The following is a 23,252-nucleotide window of genomic DNA, read 5'->3' as shown; positions in this document are numbered from 1 at the left end:
GAGAGAGAGAGAGAGACTTTAATCACTTTACGGGAAGTTTTCGGAGGCCTTTCGGAAAAAAACCTTTTAGGTAATTCACATTACTGCAACGTTCACGGTCCAGAAACAGGTATGAAGAAGTATTGTGATAAAAATGGACTGGCGTTTCGTAAATGATGTAACGGGTGGAAGTGGAGCGCGGCGAGACAAAACGGGGTCTTTTGGAGCTTTGCTGATCGTTGGCGTTGATGGTTCACTCACTCCCCAGTAGGGGCCGCCAGCAGCCAACCACCGTCCAGGGGTGAATGGCAGCTGCCTAGGCCAAAAATTGTTTCTGCTGCCTCCGCTGCTGCTCCTCTCACTGCTTCTTGATGCAGACAGATTGAAAAACAAATATTTTTAGTCCAAAAGGATCTAAAAGGAATCTAAAAGGCTCATGTGATGTCACAGAAACGGCGCATTGAAATGAAAAGGCTTTTAAAAGAAATTTAGTAAGTCAAAAACTTTCCTCATAAGTCCAGAGGAGTTTTATGTGCCCATACATGTCTTAAATTCTCTTTTATTAGTTACTTTAATGATTTTTTTTTCCATAAACTGTTGTTTATATATATATATATATATATATATATATATATATATATATATATATATATATATATATATATATATATATATATATATGTATATATATATAAGATCCAGACTTTATGTAGAGAAATGGTTAAAAGTTTTCAGCCCTAGAAAAAGGCAGCAGTTCCACAGAGCCGTTGATTAGATAGAATGGAGGAAAGGTGCGGACCTAATGGTCTCTTCCGACATCACAGGATCGGCGCTTAGAAAAAGGAATGAGATTAAAACTAAATTTACGGGGCTATAATCCTTCTATTTTAAGTTCAGGGGCACTTTTTATACCCAAAGATTTTTTTTTTTAATCACCTCTTATTAATCAAATTAATTTTCTTGAAGATATATGTTCTTCTGGGTCTGAGAAACATATTGGGACTTCACAGAGCTAATCCTTATATAATGTGGGGTCTCAAAGCCCCTTCAGGCAGCACGAGAAACGCGGTGTACAAATATTAGTCGCATTTGGAATGAATGTATCCTGAAATTCTGTAAATAAAAAGAAAAAAAAAAACATAAATACGTGTCTACAAATTTCTTCCGACACCAGAGGGCGACGCTTAGTAGTGCGGGTGTAGCTCACACAGAATTTACAGTGCTGTTAAAGTTCAGATGAATTTTTTTCTCATAAATTTTCTTTTACTTTTCTTATTAGCTGAGTCTGTAACGTCAAAAGATTTTTTATCCGTAGATTTGTCACTTTATTAGGATCCGTACATTAGAAAAATTATCAGAAAATTTCAGATTTAATAAAAGTGTGCTTTCTCAAGAACGTCCCACGACACGTTCAGACGAATTTTTCATGTCAATAGATTTCTTATTCTATTCTTAGTCAGTTTCGGAATGCCGTAGGATGTTTTCTTTGTACCCATACTTCTTTGTGTCATGTTCAGACCTGAGAAAAAAAGTCAAATTTTCTATAAAGTAAAAGTAAAGATGCGCGCGTGACGTAACGCGAGTCACATTTCTTTTACATTTACACGAGTAATCAATTACCAGACTCTAAAAGAAATCTGAACAGAGAATAATGGCAGCAGATGGATGGCCGGTTCGGGATACATGAAAATTATTACCGTTTCAAGTTTCCGATTCAGTGTTCCCTTATTTTAGAGAAGATGAATAAGGCAATTATTTCCTGGTGCGGCGTGAAAGGTGCCTGGACTGCGAGGTTCTCTCTAATCTGGGATTGTGCGGGGGACCTGCGTATGTGTCATTAATTTAGGAGAGGAGGGTGTTGATGTACGATCTTGGTGCATCATATTACGGCAACAACAACTAAAATTTGTGAGTTTAAACTTATTGTTTGTCATTCTTCGTCTTCGTTGATGGGTTGTGATCTTTCCTAAAGTCTTCCCACACTGTTTAACTCATGTTTCTGAAGATTAAAGATGTTCTTGGCATAAAAGTGCCACTAAACTACTTAAACTTTCTTACTTAACTCTTTACTAAAATCAAGGAAGGTTCAACATTTTGTCTCAGGAAATATTATGTAATCAGTTACGCAGCTTTTATTTATTTATTTATTTATTTATTTTATTTATTTATTTTTGTTTTGTTTTGTTTTCTTTCCTTAAACGGATGGCTCTGGTGAAATTTATACTGAACATGATTACCAACACTTCATGCAAATATTGTCACTATATTATTGTATATCTTTTTTGAATTTAGGATTTATTGGATAATACTAACTTCCAGACTTTTATTTAAGAAGTCTTAGTATTTGCCGAGTATTTCCATAAGTAAATTTCAGTCTAGTTGCATAATTTCCCCAGTGAAAACTAACAAAAACATGGAAACATTTTGAGAGCGCGAGTCCAAATTCAGAGGCAAAACGTTGATGGTATTTTCACTTTCTCGTTTCATTTCAGTGCGCTGTCACTCAATCACGTCTGTCACTCTCCTGGCATAACATTCGTAGCTGCGAGTCACTGTTATTGTTTCCTGGATTGTCACGGCGTTGAGAAGTGAAGAGTGCTGGATTTCCTTATGCTCTCACTTTTTCGTTCCTCTATGTTTGCCAAGCGTAAGATCATGAAGGGGAAGAGGAAGGAAGCGGAATATGGGATGGAATGCCCGGCTGTTTTCGTTTCCCAAGCCTCTCCTTTGCATACACTACAATACTAACACGGCGCTGCATATTCATACTGTCATTATCTCAGCCATAGTTTGGGCAAAAAACGGGAACTTCAACGTATTGATTTTGAAAGAGGTTAGAGAACGCGGTTTTCTTTCCGAGTTCTGTCGTAAAAAAGAAAGAATTAAGTACTTCAAGAGGATCTTCTTAACTGCACTTTGATCGAGGTTACAAGAGACCCGCGAAGTCTGAAGGAATATTTTAGGATGATTTTTTTAATTATTTGTTTTCTTATCTTTTATTTTTCTTTTCTTTTTAGTATGGTGCTAAAAATTTTAAAATCCCAGTACCATTACGCGTGGCATTTAATACACCAACGAAACACAGTATCGATGCATTCAACAATGGAAAACTTCAACTTTGCATTTCCTTCTAGTTGGGAGCTTTAAACTTTGTGTCCGTGTTCGTCACACTCCTTTCCCTTTTTCCCTCTTTCTCTCTCTCACTTCTCACAGATTTTTCGTACCTATTTTTTTTTCATTTACTCAGGCTACCTCTCTCTTTCCCTTTCTTACTTCCATCCCCTCTTTTTTTCTCTCTTCTAACTTCCTTTCCGTTCTCCAAGGACTAAAAATTTTTCGAGCTTTATTTTTCTCCTCGAATAAGACAGACTGGCGCCTAGGTTTAACAATTCTTCTCCCCTGTTTGTTTCTCCTTCTAATATCTTTTAAGGCTGTTGGTTTCTCCCAATATTCTGAAACTTCCACGCATGTACGGTAAACGTCAGTGTGTTGAGAGAGAGAGAGAGAGAGAGAGAGAGAGAGAGAGAGAGAGAGAGAGAGAGAGAGAGAGAGAGAGAGAGAGAGAGAGAATTTCACTGTTGACATGTTTCCCATATATCACCACAGTTGATGACACTTAAATATTCGTAACTCCTGTGTGACCTCATAACGCCTAATTCCTCAGTCTATCAATTATATTCGAGCTATTAATCAGTAGCCATAGTCGTGGATTATAAATTATGTCGTTGGTGTGGAGAACTGAAAATAAGATATGGATTTCTCTCTTATTAGTTAACGCTTCCGAGGTTCTTGTATCGTTGGGATAGTTTGAACACAGTGTTATGAATTTGAATGAAATGATCGTAACAGTGTGATAAAAGTGCTAGAGCTTGCCGTCCCTCTCTAGAAAATGATCAAGAATATTTCGTCAGATTCTTTTATTTTTCTATTATTGTATTATTTTCTTCAACGGTATCTGAAAGCTGTGTACACGCTCGCATGCAACGAATTTTCCAAGTAAAGATTTTCGTATTTGTGATCAAAGCGAAGTGAGGAAAGAAAGAAAAATATGGAAAAATCTTGAATGTTTATGATCATAGAAGTGTAGAAGGTATAAAAGATGTCCTTACAATAAAAGATGCTCCAGGGACAAGACTATGAACCAGTAAATATTTGTTTCTTCGTTGGAAAATTCTCAGTAAGGTAATCTGACCTAAATATCGCTCGCCACCTCAAAAATTATCTGCTTTTTTCAGGTTTGATGACTGGTAACAATTCGAGACTCTTTCCAGGAGAGAGGAAGCAGGTCACAGCACTGGCTTGAATTGACGGATGCTATTCAGGTCGCTTTGGTAGGTATGTATTTTTAGGGCAGCGTTTGAACGACCACTTATTGATTTATTTTGCATTCCTTAACTGCGTCCCTGTCTTCAGATTAAATAAGGAGGTTATCCAGTATTCACGAGTGTTGTGTTAGACTTTTTGATACCGTTCACTTATATTGATTCTGTCCCTGTATCATCATATTATTTTCTCTCTACTTCATTGTACTTGTATATTATGGAATGTAATAGAGAAGAAATCGTATCGAATCGCTCTCTTGCTTAACTCTATCCTCTATATTTACGGAGATTTTGTATTTTATCTGTCTTTGCGTGTCTTTCCATCGGTTCGTCTCTCTCTGTTGCTGGCTGCAAATCAAAAGAAATATCGGAAATTCCTTTTGATTCTCACAACACACCGCTTTTCTCCTTTTCTCTTTAGTTTTCCCAATACAACTCAGACATGGATCTTTTGCGTTCTGTTCTTTTCCTTTGGGTAAAAATTGTGAGTATTCTTTTGTTGGTATGCAAAGAGAGAGAGAGAGAGAGAGAGAGAGAGAGAGAGAGAGAGAGAGAGAGAGAGAGAGAGAGAGAGAGAGAGAGAGAGAGAGACAGAGAGAGAGAAAGAGAGAGAGAGAATAGTAATAATAAGCACATTCATCAAGTACGAACCCCACAGACCGCTACTTTCTCAGGTCGGTTTCGTCCGTGCAAGAAAACACACTTCTGGTTTATCTCATTTTAGGGCAAGAAATATTACTCTCCTCCAGACATTTCCTGAGTTTTTACCAAAGAATTCTCCTGTAGTTTCCCTCCACTCTCCCATTTTGACCGTCCTACACACACACACACACACACACACACACACACACTAGCTCCTTAGGTCCCAGTGGGCGTTTGTACTGAATGAGGCCACTGGCTTGGTTTTATAAGCATTCTTTTCCTTCCTTCTTCCCTCCATTCTTTTCTTCTTTTCCTCTTCCTCCTCCCCCTCCTCCTTCATTGATTCAGTACATTTAGAGCAGGAGGATCACACACACACACACACACACACACACACACACACACACAGAGAGAGAGAGAGAGAGAGAGAGAGAGAGAGAGAGAGAGAGAGAGAGAGAGAGAGAGAGAGAGAGAGAGAGAGCCGCCTCACATCCATACAATTGCATCACATCCCTGCCCCTTTATTTTACTTTCCTCCCTCTCTCTCTCTCTCTCTCTCTCTCTCTCTCTCTCTCTCTCTCTCTCTCTCTCTCTCTCTCTCTCTCTCTCTCTCTCTCCTTCTACAGCTTCACACATCCGGCTGTAACTTCCTCTTTTACGACGGCCGATACGACGCGCCGCCAAGCCGCTCCTAATGTCGCGTCGCCGCCACCGCTGCTGCTGCCGCCGCCGCCGCCTCGCCCAAGGAATTTAGTGCCTCAGCGGCGTTTAGTGTCCATTAAGCTGCCTTCCTTCCCTGTATTGGTGTGATCAGCGGCAAAGTACAGGCGGCGAGGACACCATAGATTGGTGTGTGTGTGTGTGTGTGTGTGTGTGTGTGTGTGTGTGTGTGTGTGTTCTGAAGAGTATCGACACTCCTTCCTTCTTTACTTCTTTTTTTATTCTCTTCTTTGGTTCTTTTACAATTTTCTTGTCTTTTTTTTCTCTTCTCCTTCCTCCCTTACTTGCTTCCTTCCTCTTTTCCACCCTTGATTCCATTTCTTTGTTTCACAAGTAGACATTGCAGTCTATCAGAGCAGAGCAGCAGCCGTGAGGGATAAATTGAAAGCACAGAGATTTTTTTTTTATCATTCTTTGTGGTAAATCTTTGTGGTAAATCTTTTTTCTAGTTCCACATTTTTTTTTTTTTTATTTTAACCTCTCTTGTTCCACTTCCATATCGACTTCTTGCCTCATTGCTCTCGTCTCATCCCTCCTTAGTCCTTGACATCCTCTCTACACCATGAGTGTTCCATAATTCCCGGGCCAGTGACTCCTAAAGGGTAAGATTTTTTAATTACTCCTGAAGGCCATCGCACTCGTAATCTACTTTTTTTTCTTTCACGATATAAACTATGTAGTGTTAGGATCTTGCTGCTTCTCAGTTACGTGTTCTTGCCAGTCTTGGTAGTTTGTTGAGAAGCGTATAGGTGACTTGAAGACAGTTGCAGTAATTTTTAAAGGCGTCAGGATGTGGTACGGTTATAGTGTGTCTAGGTGCCAGGAAGACAGGGGAAGACTTTTCTTTTAGGACGCTGGAGAGGAATCTTAATTTGTTTCCTCTTGTAGCAGCTCCGCGAGAACGCCAGAGTAGCCACACTCTTGGTTCTAATTAAAGTATATTACTAATTTTGGAAAGTAGCTTTTCCTTAATTATATTTTGAGATAGTTGGATGAAGTCATAATGTGAAATTAACTTAATTAACCATCTCCTATGTCTTTACTTAGCTCGTGAAGATAACTCTTAAGGGTGAGGTCTTTGTGGTCTGTATCTCCACTAATCACTTTGTATTACAAACAGATTTTACTATTATATCCGTCCTTTATGGTACAGACCGACCAACCGGCATGCACGCACTCACGCACGCACGCACGCATGCACGCACGAGCGCGCGCCCGCCCGCACACACACACACACACACACACATTTCCCGTCTCCCACCACCACCATCACCATCCCTGGGGGTGCCAGGGCTTTGTTCCTCGCTGAGTTTATTATTCAAAAAGTTTTCTGGTCTATAACCTGGACTTTTCAAGCCTTTGCCGCCGACCTGCAGGACCAGTGGACTTTTGAGCGAATTTTTCTTTTCTCTTTTTTTTTTCAGGATAGGAACAGCTTCCAGCCTCTCGGGGCCAGAAGGGACTCCTCCCACTCTTCCTTCCCTCCCCGTCCTTCTCTCTCTCTCTCTCTCTCTCTCTGGTCCTCCTCATTTTGCAACCTTTTCTCCCTTCCGTCGCCACTTCCTCTCCAAATGTCATCCTCTTCTTTGTCTGTCTCCTTCTCTCTCACTTTTTCACGTCCCTTACTTTCCTGTCTAAACTCGTCTTTCCTCTTCTTTTACCCCTCACCTTCCTCTCCCTGTGCCCTCTCCCGTCTCCTCTCACTCTCATCCTCCCTTCCCTCCTGCCCTCACTGTTTAGATGAGGCACATTTTTTCAACGAGCCTGGAAAATTAGTTATACCCTCACCGGGATACGAGAAAAGTTAGATTTAATCATACTTTATATTTGTGGACACACACACACTCACACACACACACACACACACACACACATAAGGCAATGTTACGCAACTTTGATCGTATTCACCAAGTAATACCACGTTGCTACTCTAACGTATCTATAACACCATTAAGAAACTACTTGTACGTTGTGGTTGCATTACTGGTTACATTTGGGTGCTACATGAGTGCATTAAAAACCTCTGATGATTTTTTATTTGATATTTTTTTTTTATTTCGCTGTCATGATTTACTTGTTATTCAAAAGCGAAAGTTCACATATCATTTTTTTTTCTTTTTACTTGATATGTCTGTTGAAATACTTCAAATATTTTTTTCAAAATATACCCAAACTAATTAATTACAAAGGTAGAGACAAAAAATATGATCTTGCCTACCAACATTGATATCAAACAGTGCTTTACGCAGTTCTTCAGGCCTTCTCAAATGACTTCAATGAAAACTATATTGAATTATCTCATCCCTGTTTTTTTTTTTTTTTCTAGCCTTAAATTAAGCTTAGTAACAACAGCCTTCGTGCCACATACCCAATATTTGACTTGATGCTTGAATCCAATACCATTAGATTCAATTCCCTGACAGGTGCACGCAGACTTTGGTCGACTTCACAGAACCGCCACCGCATGCCTACCAGCCGTTATGTCTCCAGTCTACCCCGCTACCGCCGCCACCACTAGAATCGAGACATGGCTTGATCACCACTCATATTTCCGTTACTTTCACTCATAATTTCTACAGGAACACGCATCGCCTTTTACTTCAACAATAAGATATAAGATGATACGTATACATTCTATATTCTGAACATGTTACTATGAAAAAATAGAATAATATATATATATATATATATATATATATATATATATATATATATATATATATATATATATATATATATATATATATATATATATATATATATATATATATATATATATATATATATATATATATATATATATATATATATATATATATATATATATGTGTGTGTGTGTGTGTGTGTGTGTGTGTGTGTGTGTGTGTGTGTGTGTGTGTTTCAATGTTTCTGGTTGTTGGTATGAAACGCAATTTTTTTTTAATGTCTTGCATACTGATGGAATGAGCTGAGCAGATTTGGGTTTTTTTTTTTATTGCATTTTTTTTTTTTTTTTTTGTCAGTTCATGAAATGTTATTGGACAAACACAAGAAAATGTTTTCCATTGCCACAAAAATATATTCAATTTGAGGATCACAAGACAGCATCAATCAGTGGGAAAGCAAAATGCGGTCATGTAGAAATAAAAAATGTGATTGATTATATTAGTAATTCTCTCTCTCTCTCTCTCTCTCTCTCTCTCTCTCTCTCTCTCTCTCTCTCTCTCTCTCTCTCTCTCTCTCTCTCTCTCATCGTTCTCCATCTATTGCAGAAATTGATGTTGAGATATAAAGACTGTGTATTCTAAATCTAACAGTTGCACAGTAGAGTTTGAAGTATTGTTTGAATTGATCATTTCATTGAGTTGCTTCCCTGTCTGTCTTTCTGTTCCTGATGACCTGAACCATTTCGATTTGAACCATGATGCTGGTGACAATAGTGGAGGAGGAAGGCGTACAATAGTGTGTGTGTGAGTGTGTGTGTATTCATGAGTGTCATCTACCCAGTTGCTTGCCTCAATAACCATTGGAGGCGTAGTTAACACGAGCACTGAAGCAGAATATTCTCTCTCTCTCTCTCTCTCTCTCTCTCTCTCTCTCTCTCTCTCTCTCTCTCTCTCTCTCTCTCTCTCTCTCTCTCTCTCAACCTGTGACTGGAAACCTTGGTAGTATTATTGAGACTCGACCTAAGGAAAACTGGAAGAAGCTGTCTTGCCTACACGTGGCAGTCCTTGCGTTGAATTTTAGAAAGTTTCCTTTATGATGTATTGATAAGGCGAATAAATGAGAATAGCTCCAGGTAATGACTAAAAGACGCTATGGTAGTACTTGGCGAGCTGTGTTATGTGAATGTTGTTTTTCTAAATGGCATCGCTAACAACACGCTTTCAGTAAAATAGCGTGACGAACGGATATTCGCTTGGCGGTGGAGGCGCAAGTACGTCACGTTATCAGGACAGCGGCGAGGCAGTCCCCTGTGACGGCTGCCTGGGGATGTCGATATTTATGACGTCCTCCGCTTTAAGTCTCGCCCTAAATAAATCTATATACGCGACCTGCTGCGGCGACTGTACGAGTTTAAAGCCACCTGATATCCCCTCCCCTGTCTTGCTGTGTCTGGACGGGAGCGCTGTGTTGATGTGAGGCAGATGCAGGTGTGCCACTTGTTCACGCGTTGGTTGTGTTGGGTTGTCGTTTTGTTGTTTTGGTGCCACACGATCTAGTTGTTGCGGTGCCTTGAGCTTAATCTGCCACTCCGTTTTCTTTGCGTTGCCAGTCGTCATTGGCACCTTATGCCTTATGTTTTGTTGCTATTTTTTCAAGTTGTAGCAAATATATGAATGTAAAAAAAAATACACCAGTAAAAACTAAAAGGAAAAAAATACTAGTAACTTCCAACAATACTCTACAGTACGGTACATTGATCCCACAAGGTCCGCAAACTGGCAAGAAAATACAAAAAAGTTCCTCTCACATCGTTAAGAGTGAGAAAGAGTCCGTAGTGCGGGAATACGAGCCGCCAGTGGCCTCTTGGCGGGACGTGAAGACTGAGCAGCTCGGCATGTGGGTCTGTTGGCGCTGGTTTGGTATCACAGAGGCGCGGTGGCCAGAAGGAAATGGGGCGGGTGGCGAAAAACTTTAGCCAAGAAAAGGGGTGGGTTGAGCTGGCGGGTGTGGGTAGGTAGTCACTTAAGGGACCTCTGCTGGGTGGGTTTATAGCGAGACGGGGCTGGAAGAGGGTCAGGTTATGGGAGCGTCCGATAAATGAGAACGTAAAGCTGGCTGGTATGAGTCAGTTGAATTGTTGGATTAAATGTGTGAGTGATTAAATTGCTAGAGTGAGTAAGTGAATTTGTAAGGTTCCTAGTAGTTATTAAGTGAATGAGAGTGAGTGAGCGAGTTGAATTGTACATTTAGTAGAGTGAGTGAATTAGGAAGATAAGGAAGTTACAAAATGAGTGATTCAAGAGATAAGTGAGTGGGTAATGTGAGTAGAGTGAAGGGGTAAGTGGCAGGAAAGGTAGATCAGCCAGGCATCTCACTCGCACATGTCTTCCACTAATTAACTTTATTGTGGCTTCCTTTACCTCTTTTTTCCTCCCTTCAATTTCCTTTTATACTTTTCCCCCTACACGTCGCATAACTTTTACCTACACAATTCATCGCAGCTCAAGGCACAGACTGTGAGCAGTGACGCGCGGAGAACCAAGAAGAAAGGAAAAAACGTAAGGAAAGAACCTACTTTTCTACTCAACTCCTGAAACTTTTTTTTTTTTTCACTGTTTCGCGTTTTTCCTTTGGTTCAGTTTTATATTCGTCATCAGAAGTTATTTGCTCGTGTATGACGAAAGTTAATTCCTGTGTATGAACTTAAGCTATTTATGGAATTCTTAATTAATTCTAAGGAGTAACATCAGGTAGGTTTTCTTCACATTTACTCGTCTGCCTAACGAGTACACTTCAGCACATCCGTCGGGTTTCCATTCCCTAATTACTTCTCCACGTAATTCGACTGTAAAATTAGTAGAGTCCAAGAATATCAGAATACATTGCATACGTCACAGGAGTGCAATTAGAAGAGCGTTGTAATAAGATATAGCTCATTACAGTTCATTTTAGAAGACAAACACATGCTATTGCTCGCCATTATTGCTTATTACTGTCATATTCGATTAGTTTCCTTGATATATTATAATATGCACCCAGAGTTGTCGGAAAAAAAGTTAATCACAGTTATTTTCGAGTTAAATTCATAAAAATTTATTTCCCTGTTTCCTAAATCGGTGAATCTCGCTTAATTACCTAAAACTTCAGGAAAGTTTGTCCACCTCGAAGTCATTAAATGAGAGAGAGATAGATAGATAGATAGATAGAGAGAGAGAGAGAGAGAGAGAGAGAGAGAGAGAGAGAGAGAGAGAGAGAGAGAGAGAGAGAGAGAGAGAGAGAGAGAGAGACTAATTTCCCTTTCCCGTATTCCTTTTTAAAGCACAAACAAAAAATAACAAACGGCGCTCAACTGTTGCACACAAAGGCTTTTCTCTCTCTCTCTCTCTCTCTCTCTCTCTCTCTCTCTCTCTCTCTCTCTCTCTCTCTCTCTCTCTCTCTCTCTCTCTCTCTCTCTCTCTCTCTCTCTCTCAAAAAAGATATGCTTGCACGCTTCCTTTCTGTATCTGGTGACCATTGACTCTCCTTTGTGTCGCCTTTTGTCCCTGCGAGTTTTGCGAGGCTGTTGCTCTTAGTACTAGACAGCAGTGCCACTCACCTCCAGCCTTGCCTCGTGTCACCATTCATTCCATTCAGGAAGTTTCCCTCCCCCCTTGCAATACACTTTTGTCAGAACTCAGTATTTCGTGCTGAGGTTCTTGTAAAGTGAGATACAATGCAGAACTGTACAAAGGATGCTTTTCTGCAATACATATGCGTATTTCTTTCGTGGTTATTTATCTGTTTATATTATTCCAATGTTTTTTTATTTAAATCTTATTGGAATGCTGAGCTTTGGAATGTATTGAAAGTTTTAAAAAAGATGGGCCCGATTTGAAACCACGAAAGACCATGGATAAATCTCTTACCATTGGAAAAGGTGCTCATTTGATACTGTTCGGCACCTTTTCAGATTGTTATAGTTTTATTCATGATCGCTTTGTGGTTGTATAAATAGAGCAACTTCAAATCAAATGTAACAAATCTAGTAAAATACTTACATGGATGTATGTAGAAGAAAAATTGTATTTGACAAACATAAGGAATCTCTATGCATTCCAAGCTAAATGCAGGCAAGGTAGAGCTGGGTAACAGTATTTCTTGGCGGGTGTTTCACTGGCATTGCTACTGTGACGTTTACAGTTACCTCATAAATTCACGCCCGAGACACCAAGAGGAACACCGCCACTCTCCCTCTGTGCCGGCGACTAAGAATCGGTCTGTCATTCCGTCCCCTGATGCGTCCTAGTCTCGCGCACAGTCACCTGTATCTCGATAAATAAAAATAGATAACAATAAATATAAATAAGTGACCTGACCAGTATGTAATTAGTTCATCAATAGAATGATATTTTAGGTAATTAGTCCTTCATTAAAACGGGTGTTGAAGTTATTATTGCAATCGTATTAAAAACCGGAAGCTTGAGGGTTTGCTGACTTGCTGGGGATATATCCTTGGTGCCTCACTTTGAAGTCTCGTTATAGAGGCATCATATTAGTCTGGCTGTCAGCATGCGAAATTATTAATACTCCCACCCAGACCAAAAAGGAAAGAGACGTATCCCAGGGTTGAAATTGTTGGCTTGGTCGGTTGCGTGTATATTGATCCATTCTGCCGCGACATGGACTTGTGAGTGTAGGGCAGGTAGGTGATATCTGCACCCAAATCACCTGTCAGTTTATTCAGGCCTCCAGGGAAAGGCTCTCTGCTGACCTTGGTGATGCAGTGTTGACTTGCATGCCAGGACGGTGAGGCAAATGAACGGCTCCATTCTCACTCAACCAAGAGAGCGCTGGTGTGAATTTGTATTCCACTTGGGTATTTGGCATTATGTAAGAATGTATTTAGGAAGTTAAGTAAGTTTTTCCACAGAAGTGCAGATATTTGTGCCCTGTGATGTATATTTTCACTCAGCTGTTTTTCACGTCTGTGGTGTGTATGTGTGTGTGTGTGTGTGTGTGTGTGTGGGTATATGTGTGGGTGGGTAGGTGTGTTCCCTTCAAAAGAAAAAATCGCGTTCCGCACCAGATAGTGCTCTTCTTCCGAGTGTGAAGCTGTATGTTAATCCTTGAAATATCTTTATAAATACATCACTAGTAGTCTGGCTTATGACTGTGAGAGGCAAAAAGTAGTACCAGTTTACAGCTATGGGGAGAACAACGGTTGAAATTCATGATGTTTAGCAAAAGCAAAATATGTATCTCTCTTGATGGGATTTCTGTGCCACATATATACCACCTGTTGGACCATTTATCTTTGTACCCCCAGCCACCCCTGTTATTGTGCTGCAGCCTCGCTCTGTGTGTGTGTGTGTGTGTGTGTGTGTGTGTGTGTGTGTGTGTGTGTGTGTGTGTATAATGGCATCGTACAGTTGATATAGTTGTGCCAATTGTTACCAACACTTTATATTTTTCTCGATTTTTGCCGTTTGGTAATATTTCATGTCTGTGTCCGTGTATACATATAGTTCTAGTTCGTGTTGATGGGTGCCTTGCATCTGTCGCTACGGTGTGCTGCTGCTGCAATGTGTCTGGGACCTTCCCATCCTAGTACACACACACACACACACACACACACACACACACACACACTCTCTCTCTCTCTCTCTCTCTCTCTCTCTCTCTCTCTCACTTAAGTAACGTCGAAACATGGAAGGAAATTGTATACGTAAGGACACTGAAAATAAATTAGCTAAATATGTAAAATAAAACTGGTCAGAACAAGACCTTCTCTACGGGTTAAAGAATCCTATCACAGTGACAAAGAAACGTTTCAAGCAAATACCATCGGGACACGGAAGAAAGTGATTCAGGCGAATCGGAGGTAAATCTAGAAAGTAAAATGAGACGCCACGTGACGTAAGTGAGATGGAGACGTGGCAGACTGAGGCAGCGAGGGAAGGAAGGGTGACGGCGTGCTGGGAGGGCAAAGGTGGCGGTGAAATAACGCAAGAGATGAGCAATAGCACTCACACAGGAGAGAGAAAGATCACCAATTTGTTCCCTACGGCTGGAGATGGAACCAGAGAGAGAGAGAGAGAGAGAGAGAGAGAGAGAGAGAGAAGGAAACGTAGTGATAATAAAGTGAGGGGAATAGTGGATGTGAGGAGGCAGGGAAGGAAGGAAGGCAGAGTGGTCAGACCTTCACGAAGTTTCCCAGCGTCAACAAAAATATAAATTCCCTCACTTTGATCTTTGTTCTATTCACTGTGAAGGAAGACTGGACATCCTCCTCCTCCTCCTCCTCCTCCTCCTCCTCCTCCTCCTTCCCAGATGCGGTGAAACGCTACAGTCTTGGTGTTTTCGATGCAGGGAAGGTCACAGTCAGAACTGGCCGGCGGCGTAATGGTTAGCGCGCTTGTCTCACAATCCTGTGGTCCAAGATTGGAATATCTAACAGACTTTGGACTTGTCTTTCATGTCGAGCCTCCTGCTCATCAAGAGGAAAACAATCACGGGGGATAAGCTGGGGAAGTGGGAACTTGTAACCCGACCCCCAACCATCACGCCCTCAGCCAGCGGGGCGTGCTATATGGGTCATCCCCCCACCCCCTGTACTCGTATAGCAACGGGGGAGGCCTTTGTTCTGTTGACTCATTTAGGCTGATAATTATAGTAACGATATCCGTAATGAAGAAAATTATCAATTCATAACTCATTACGCAGCTGAGGACTCGACGCTTTGAATCGCCTGGACAAACACGAGCTGCTGCCGCTTTAGTGGTACTGGCTCACTACACTTACATAAATAACTACAAAGGTTCACGTCACGTAGCGGGATCGGCATTAATAAACGGGGTTCCCATAAGCGAGGCAAGTTGGCTGAAGGATTAATGTGTTGTACAACGCCAGTTTATTGTTCCTCAGGGAAAGCACGTGCCTGTCAGAGAGAGTGAGAGAGAGAGAGAGAGAGAGAGAATGTTATCTCGGCCAACGCACCCGTGGCCTGAACAAACATAAAGGAAAGCGAGCGAAGAAAAAAAAATAGCACTCCTCCCCAGCGAAAAAAAAAAAAAATGTGGTGCTTGCACACCATCGCATCTCTTGTTTTTCTTACACGTTCTTCTTCTCCTCCTCCTCCTCCTCCTCCTCGTCCTCCTCCTCCTCCTCCTCCTCCTCCTCCTCCTCCTCCTCCTCCTTCCCCTCCTCTTCCTCCTCCTCCTCCTCTCCCTATTTAGCGACGTGACCTTCTGCGGGAGGTAGATTAGGGTTTCCAGACGAGAAGGAAGAGGAGGAGAAGGAGGAAGAAGAGGCGAGAGGGGGGAAGAATCCTTGAGGAGTCGTTTAAGATAACGCCCTCATCTCTCCCGTGACTCTGGGGATTATGAAGACACCCGCAGAGCTCCCGCCTGAGCCGCGTCTCGCTCGACCCGGCATAAATCACCCCCACGTGCCCGCCTCCTTATGGCACCGGGAATGAAGAGATAAACAAATGGGTAGACAAAATTATACCGTGAAATAACAAATCGACACCACAGTTCTTGCCTCCCGCCGATTTTTTTTTTTTTTTTTTTTCATATCTTTCATTTCAGATTTATTGATAATTTTCATCAATCTCCCTGATTCACCTTCCCATCCATTCATCAGCCCACTAACCCGTCCACCCATCCATTCACCCACATCCACCCACCCATTCATCCATTCACCCATCCACCCATCTACTCATGCACATCCAAACACCCACCTGCTCACCCGCTCATTGAACTGACCTAAGAGCAGTGCCCCTGTCTCCTGTCCCCCCTTTTTGGCGGGTCTCGTGATGTTATATGTATCAGACTAAACAAAATAAATAAATAGATAAATAAACGCTGCAGTCGGATCGTTACATTTTCGTTTCTTACTTCTTATTTCCTTCTCCTCCCACGAGCGTATTAGCGTATTAGCTTCTCCATAAGGAATGATTAGCGTACGAGTGTCTGGGGATTGCCTGGCGAGGGGCATTCAAGCTTCAAGGTCGTGCACCGTGATTACCGTAGAAAAAGAAGAACAAGGACAGGAACAAGAAAAAAGGTTTCGTACGATTATAACACTACCCGGATTCAAACATTGGTGGTGTTAAAAAAATAATCTTGTTTTCTCCTTATCTAAGCTACACGTTTCTTTGTGATTGATTTTCTCACGTGCAGGTTACTTACAGCGTTCTTGTTCTCGATCATTCTTTACGGCGAAAAAAAAAAGAAAGAAAAGAACGAGAAAGGGCGGTTGGCGCTCGTCGATAAAGGAATTGATGACTTCCGGCCTCAAATAAATGATGCTGAGATCCAATCAGCGAGTTTAAGCGAGAATGTGTGAGTTCTTTGCGCTGTAAATCTGATCCTGACACCGAGAGTTTAACCGGCCAAGAAAGTCGATGGCCGCTGATCAGTGAGTAGGCGAGTCTGTAGTGACAAGCTTACCTGAAAGAGTGGATGAAGTTTAGCGTTAAAATATGAGAACCAATCCTCTCTCTCTCTCTCTCTCTCTCTCTCTCTCTCTCTCTCTCTCTCTCTCTCTCTCTCTCTCTCTCTCTGCGCAGGAACCAATTGAGAGGAATAGCTGATAACGCGGGGAAGTGAGTCGTACACGTCTGTCTCTTAAAACTCTCTTTTTCCCTCGCCTCTTTTCCCTCCTCTTTATCTTTTATTTCCTTCTCTATTTGAAATTCATCCCTTCCGCTTATCTTATTTGTCTTGCTCCTCCCCGTGCTCCTCCTCCACCTTTTCCTCCTCCTCCTCCTCCTCCTCCTCCTCCTCCTTTTCCTCCTCCTCCTCCTCCTACTCTTCCTCTTCCTTCCAGCGCCACTCGACAGTTGCGGATGGAAAGCAAGTTGGTGCAATGCAGGAAGTGTAAGTGAAAAAAATCGCGTGGAAGTCACCTCGTAGTCGCTTAAGTCAGATTTATGCTTTATTTGCACAATTTCATGAGTTAGAACCGCACCACACACACACACACAGTGGAGTACACACCTTCATTCCCACGGTACTGTCACTGTACCCTCACGGCGCCTGGAGAAGTAAGTGGTCTCGGCTAATTCCTTCCTGGTCCTCAAGCAGCAAGGGCTTTCTCGCATTAAGGGCACCAGGCAGCCACCGCCACGCCGCCGCTGCGTCATCCCAACCTTAGATATCCGGAAAGCAGCCAGGTGTAGTTTCTTCTGAGTCTCCTTGTGGGTGTCGTGTCGTTTCTGCTTATCTTCTTAAAGGGAGAGAGAGAGAGAGAGAGAGAGAGAGAGGGGGAGGGGGCTATGTATATTAACTTCCCCAGAAAGATAAACACCCTTCTTATTATTCCTATTGTTACCTTAGAAAACAGCTTGCGTTGATTCTCTCTCTCTCTCTCTCTCTCTCTCTCTCTCTCTCTCTCTCTCTCTCTCTCTCTCTCTCTCTCTCTCTCTCTCTCTCTCTCTCTCTCTCTCTCACGTGACATACCTTTCTCACTTTCCTTAATTTCCTCATCCTTTCCTAGAATTACGGTGCCCCTTCCCTTTAACTTGATTCCCCACTCCCCACGTATTTACAGTCTTTCCTCATCTTCTCTCTCTTCTCTCCGTCTCCATACACACTCATCCTCCTCCTCCCTCGTCTTATTACTTCTCCTTTCCTCTTCGCCCTGTTGTCGTCCACTTTAGTCCCATCACCCCATTTCTCACTGCCTTTCATCATGTTCCGGAGCCCCTTTCACCTCCTTTTCTCCTTCGTTGCTCCTCCCTACGGCAGCATCAGCCTACCTTCCGCTACCCTCATCTTCCCTCTGATAAAGTATTTACTTCTAGCGTCAGAAGTTCTCTCACTTGCTTCTTGATTCTCACTTCTTCAACTTTATTTCCTCGAACGAAAGGAAAGACACAAATTGAGAAGGGATACGGATTTTCGAATCCACTCACGAATACTAGATTTATGCATCTGTTGAAATGGTGCGCTTTGGTGGAGTTGAGTTTCCGGCTTTGTATTTTATGTCCGATACATTAATTACGAATACATCGTCAATGTATTTTTTTTCTTTAGTTACTGCCTTTTTTTTTCATAATAATGAATGTGTGATTTCTAATGGCGAGATTGTAAGATGAGAGGGATTGGGGAATTTGAACGAGCTAATTAGTCTGAAAGGTGATTCCTCACTCCACAGGTACACTCCTCCTCCATTTTTTTCTTTTCCTCCTCCTCCTCCTAATCCTCCTCCTCCTCCTCCTCCTCCTCCTCCTCCTCCTCCTCCTCCTCCTCCTCCTCCTCCTCCTCCTCCTCCTCCTCCTCCATGGCCTCTTTACGCACTCTTAAGAATCAAGTGGTGAAGGATCATCATCTTACAGGAAGCAAAATTGCATTGGAAGCGAAAGAAGGTCACCCACGAAAGTGTGTCAGACATGAGTTCGTGCGCCATTCAGTCTTCCCACGCACCACCTAATTCAGTCGCTCCAGCCAGGCTTCCGGTCTGGATTTAATGGTCCTTGATCCTACGCAGCCTTCAAGACACACGGCTCTCATTTCCCGTCGTACCTTAATTCCTTCCAACCTCGCAAACACGAGGAAGGATTGTCTGCAGCAAGAAGCAGAGGAAAGGAAGTAATAGTGAAAAATATTACATAACTGGAAATTTTGAACCTGGTAAATAAGTATAGCTGCGTGAGAAGCAAGGCAAAGAATCATAGGGTCTTGCTTCTAAGAGTGTTATTAAACAACAACGAAAGAGGGAAAATTACCACCGCTGAGAGCGAGGTTAATGAGGTACAAAAGGAGACTTATTTCTTTCTTAAATAGAAATTTAAATAGTATTTCAGACCCAGTGAAAATTGTGTACATTACATTTTCTGAAACTTTCATTAATAAACAATAAATTAAACGAGGAAAAAATTACACGTCATAACATTGCCTTTTCTTTACACTATCCATCAGACTCTCGACTTGAATGAACACCTAAAGGTCTGGGTGAGCTTGGGAGGCGTAGGAGTACTTTGTGGAGTAATCTGCTGCACGCACGCCGGGCACAGGGAGGAATACGTGATGTGGCCTATGTGTGGTGAACTACTGCGTTCAGGAGACGAGGACGTGAGGAGAGAATTTAAAGAAGGAAGGTATTAAAGAGACGTGGGGGTGGTGAGGGAGTCTGAGTAAGTATGGTGTTAATGACGCGGACGTGGGAAGGGAGTGTGAGAGTGATGGTGAAGGATATCCGTTGGGAAAATTGAGAATTCTCATGTTTTCCTGTTGCGTAATCGTCACGCAGGTCATTGGTGCCCTCAGGGGATGCCTCAAGACCATTGCCTCTTCCTCATCTACGTTTCTTTTCTCACGTCAGTCTCGGGGTGTCACTTTCCTCGTATCGGCACAACTGAAGCCCATTTGGTAAGTTAATCACCTCTCCTCGTGAATAACTATGTTAACGTTTCACTGTACTAACAATTACCATACGACTGCGACTTTCATCATTGCCAATATTAACTTTCCTACAATCTTATAACACCTCAGACTTTCCTTACTGACTGACTCACCTCTAATTTACGTAGATTCCTATAGTCGCTCGAAAGGAGTGTTATTTGTTGGCAGGATATTTTGTGTTATTCATATCTGAAGGAAGTTTCGAAGCATTACACACGATCTGGCATTGCAATATGACAGCGGAGATCAGGTGTGGAAAGAGTGTTGAGACATTCCCTTTAAAGAGAGAAAGAGAGAGAGAGAGAGAGAGAGAGAGAGAGAGAGAGAGAGAGAGAGAGAGAGAGAGAGAGAGAGAGAGAGAGAGAGAATGTGTGTGTGTGTGTGTTTCTTAATTTATCGTTTTCAGTTTTTCTTTTTGTTTCAATTTTTGTTTTTTTCTCCTTCCTTCTTTCCTTCCTTCCTCCCTTCCTCTTTTCTCCCTTTCTTTTTCCTTTCTCCCTTTCTTCCTGCCTTTTTTTCCCTTCATCCTTCCTTCCGTTCTTCCTTCGTTCCTTATTTACTTCCATTCCTTCCTTCCTTATTTTCCTTGTTTCCTTCCTTCTTTCCTCTTCTTCCTTCGTTAGGTAACCGATACGTGTGTGTGGGCTGACATATTGACATATCCTACAGTAAAAATCATATTCTTTTAAGGGTGGCAACACTTCTCCCTCACCACTCACGAGAAGAGAACTATTAAACAAACAACACTTAAATGATGAGATTAGACATTGCTCGCAGCAGTGTGCTGTTGAGCAGTAATCATAAATATAATGTTTTCTTAATTATTTCTTGACAGCGTACACAAGAAAAGTCTCCGGGAATTTATTTCCTATTTATTATCTATATATTTTACCTCTATTTCTCTTTTTATATATTTTTTTCTGCTTTCCAAAGGAGGTATTCCACTAAACTAATAGAAATACGCTGAAATATGTTTCGTCTCACTTTCCCAACTAGAAATCGAAGAAAATTCATAAAAGCTGCGTTCTGCTTGCTCTTCTCAATGAAAAGTTCTACTTTTAATGAGTTGATGAGACTTTTTTACTTTTATGAAAAGTTTTGACTATCTAAATCAAAAGATTTAAAAAGAGTGTACATCTAAAATGATAATGTGATGGTACCTTCTCGCAATTGTACAATGCACTTTTGGCTTGCAGTTAATATTTTCTCCCTTATAAAAACCGCAATTTCTCACTTTTCATAGAATAAATTGATTTTCACGCAGGTTCATTTTTTAATGTAGCAACCAGAGACTGCCTTTTGTTTCACACACACACACACACACACACACACACACACACACACACACACACACACACACACACACACACACACACACACACACACACACACACACAGTTGAAGAAAACTTTTCATGTTTTCTGAACTTTCTAAATGAATACTTTTGGTATTCCAGCGCTGTTATTCAGTCCCGTTCCAGTTTATTTTTTTCTGAAATAAACGTTTTAACTTTACCTTTGTCAGCTCTTGTTTATTTGCATAGGAAAAAATAACAATCTTTATTGTGTTCCACTCGCCAACAATATGTTATGGAATAGTGAATTAACACGGTAACGAAAGGGATCTATCTCTTTGTATTTCTATCTGCCTGTATGTCTCACTAGCATAAAATAAAAGAAAAATTCATGCTTAAAATACGTGTAGAAAGACGAATGGGAAGCAGCAAAAGGCTTATGGTACGTACGAGGAGGAGAGACGCTGCTACACCAACGGCACTTGTAAACAACAGAGGGCCGTGGCGTGACCCAGTGATGCGGCGTTCATGAGGGCAATAACCCCATCGCGGGACCTCTTAATTAAGAGGTGGTGATGGTGGTGCTTATGGTGGTCGTGGTGGTGATGGTGGTGGTGGAAGCTGTGGTGATGATGGTGGTAATGGGATGCCTGTGAAGTGAATTGTGGTGTGTGTGGGCAGAGGGATGTTTTGTCTTTGATCTTTTGGCTGTTTGTCTATTCATTTGCCTATCTTTGTGCCTTCTCTCTCTCTCTCTCTCTCTCTCTCTCTCTCTCTCTCTCTCTCTCTCTCTCTCTCTCTCTCTCTCTCTCTTCCCCAGAGGAATCCAATTTGAGCTCTGTAAAGGGAGAAAAAAACAGGAAATAACAGAAGAAAGGCAAATAAAGTAGAAAGAAAGACTGAAACATGGGTGGAGAAAAAAATAAAAAAAATCCTCCCGTCATTCTCTCCTTTTATCTTCCTACATTCGTCTACGTCCTCTTTCTCTTCATCTTGTTTTTCTCTATCTCCCCTATCTTTCTTTCCTCCTCACTTTTCTCCCCTCTCCTCCTGTTACACCAATACCGGCAGAAAAGGAAGAAAAATATTTGTGGCTCGGACGAACACGAAAGAAAGACGAGACGAAGATATTGCAGGAAAGAAAGAGACAGCAAAAGAGACGGCTAGACAGATAAGACTCATACACAGGTAGACAGACGGGCAGGGACAAGCTGAAGAAAGAGACGTATGAAAAAACAAACAACAAATAAGGAACACACAAAAACAAGCAAAACATACAGAGACGAAGCAATAGAACCCCTGTAAAAGATAAGGAAAATATGGGAAAAAAATAAGAAAAATTAACGTTTAAATACTAAACTAATACGGGCAATAAAAAAGAATAGAGGAAATAAATGTAAAAAAAAAAAAAAAAGAATACCCTATACGTGAACTGTTTCCTGTGCATAATTTCAAGAAGACACGTCAGGATAAGACTAAGGCAGTAGTTTATAAGAGGTTCATGGCCGAGAGGGAGGAAGAGGAGGAGGAACAGGAGTTGCAGGAGCGAGGAGACTAAATAACAATGACAAAAGGCCAGGAGAACGAGAACGTGGAGTAAGAATGCAAGCGAGGCAAGGACAGAGAATGGGAGGAAAAATAAAAAATAATAACTTAAAAACTAAACAGTTACAGCAGAAAAAGAGGAAGACTGTGGGGGTGATGAGGAGCGGAAGGAGAGAAATGTTGAAAGTAAAGTAAAAGTGAGGAGGAGGAAGAGGAGGAGGAGGATTAGGAGATAAGGAAAAATGTAAAAGAAAATAAAAACTAGGAGAAAATAGCAAGAGATCGAGGAAGGGAAGTAAGAGTAGAGAAGGAAGAAGCGGAAAAGGAAGAGGAGTTGGAGAAGGAGGAGAGTGATCCTTCAGGCGCCATAAAAGTCCTTCATGAGGATTTTAGGCTACGATTTATTAACCCTTTTTTTAAGTCCTTTTTTCACATTTCTTTTATCTTTTAGTAATATTTCTTAAATTGTGTCAGACTTCAGTACGTGTTAAGATTCGGCGTCTAGTCTCTAAAGATCGTGAAGATACGTTTTTGTTGTTGTTGTTGTTGTTGTTGTTGTTGTTGTTGTTTTAATTCTTATTATATTTGCGTTATATTCCGTTTCCGTTGGTAGTTTTCATTGTTTAGATTCTGAATTTTTTTTTTTTTCATGTTTACTTTCCCGTCACGTTCTCCTTTATGTTTTGTTTTGTCTCGTCCGTTTTCATGTATTTATTT

This window comes from Scylla paramamosain, chromosome 14, assembly GCF_035594125.1.
Source record: "Scylla paramamosain isolate STU-SP2022 chromosome 14, ASM3559412v1, whole genome shotgun sequence".
Classification (NCBI taxonomy): domain Eukaryota; kingdom Metazoa; phylum Arthropoda; class Malacostraca; order Decapoda; family Portunidae; genus Scylla; species Scylla paramamosain.
The sequence above is the reverse complement of the archived record's forward strand: the minus strand, read 5'-3'. Positions refer to the sequence as shown.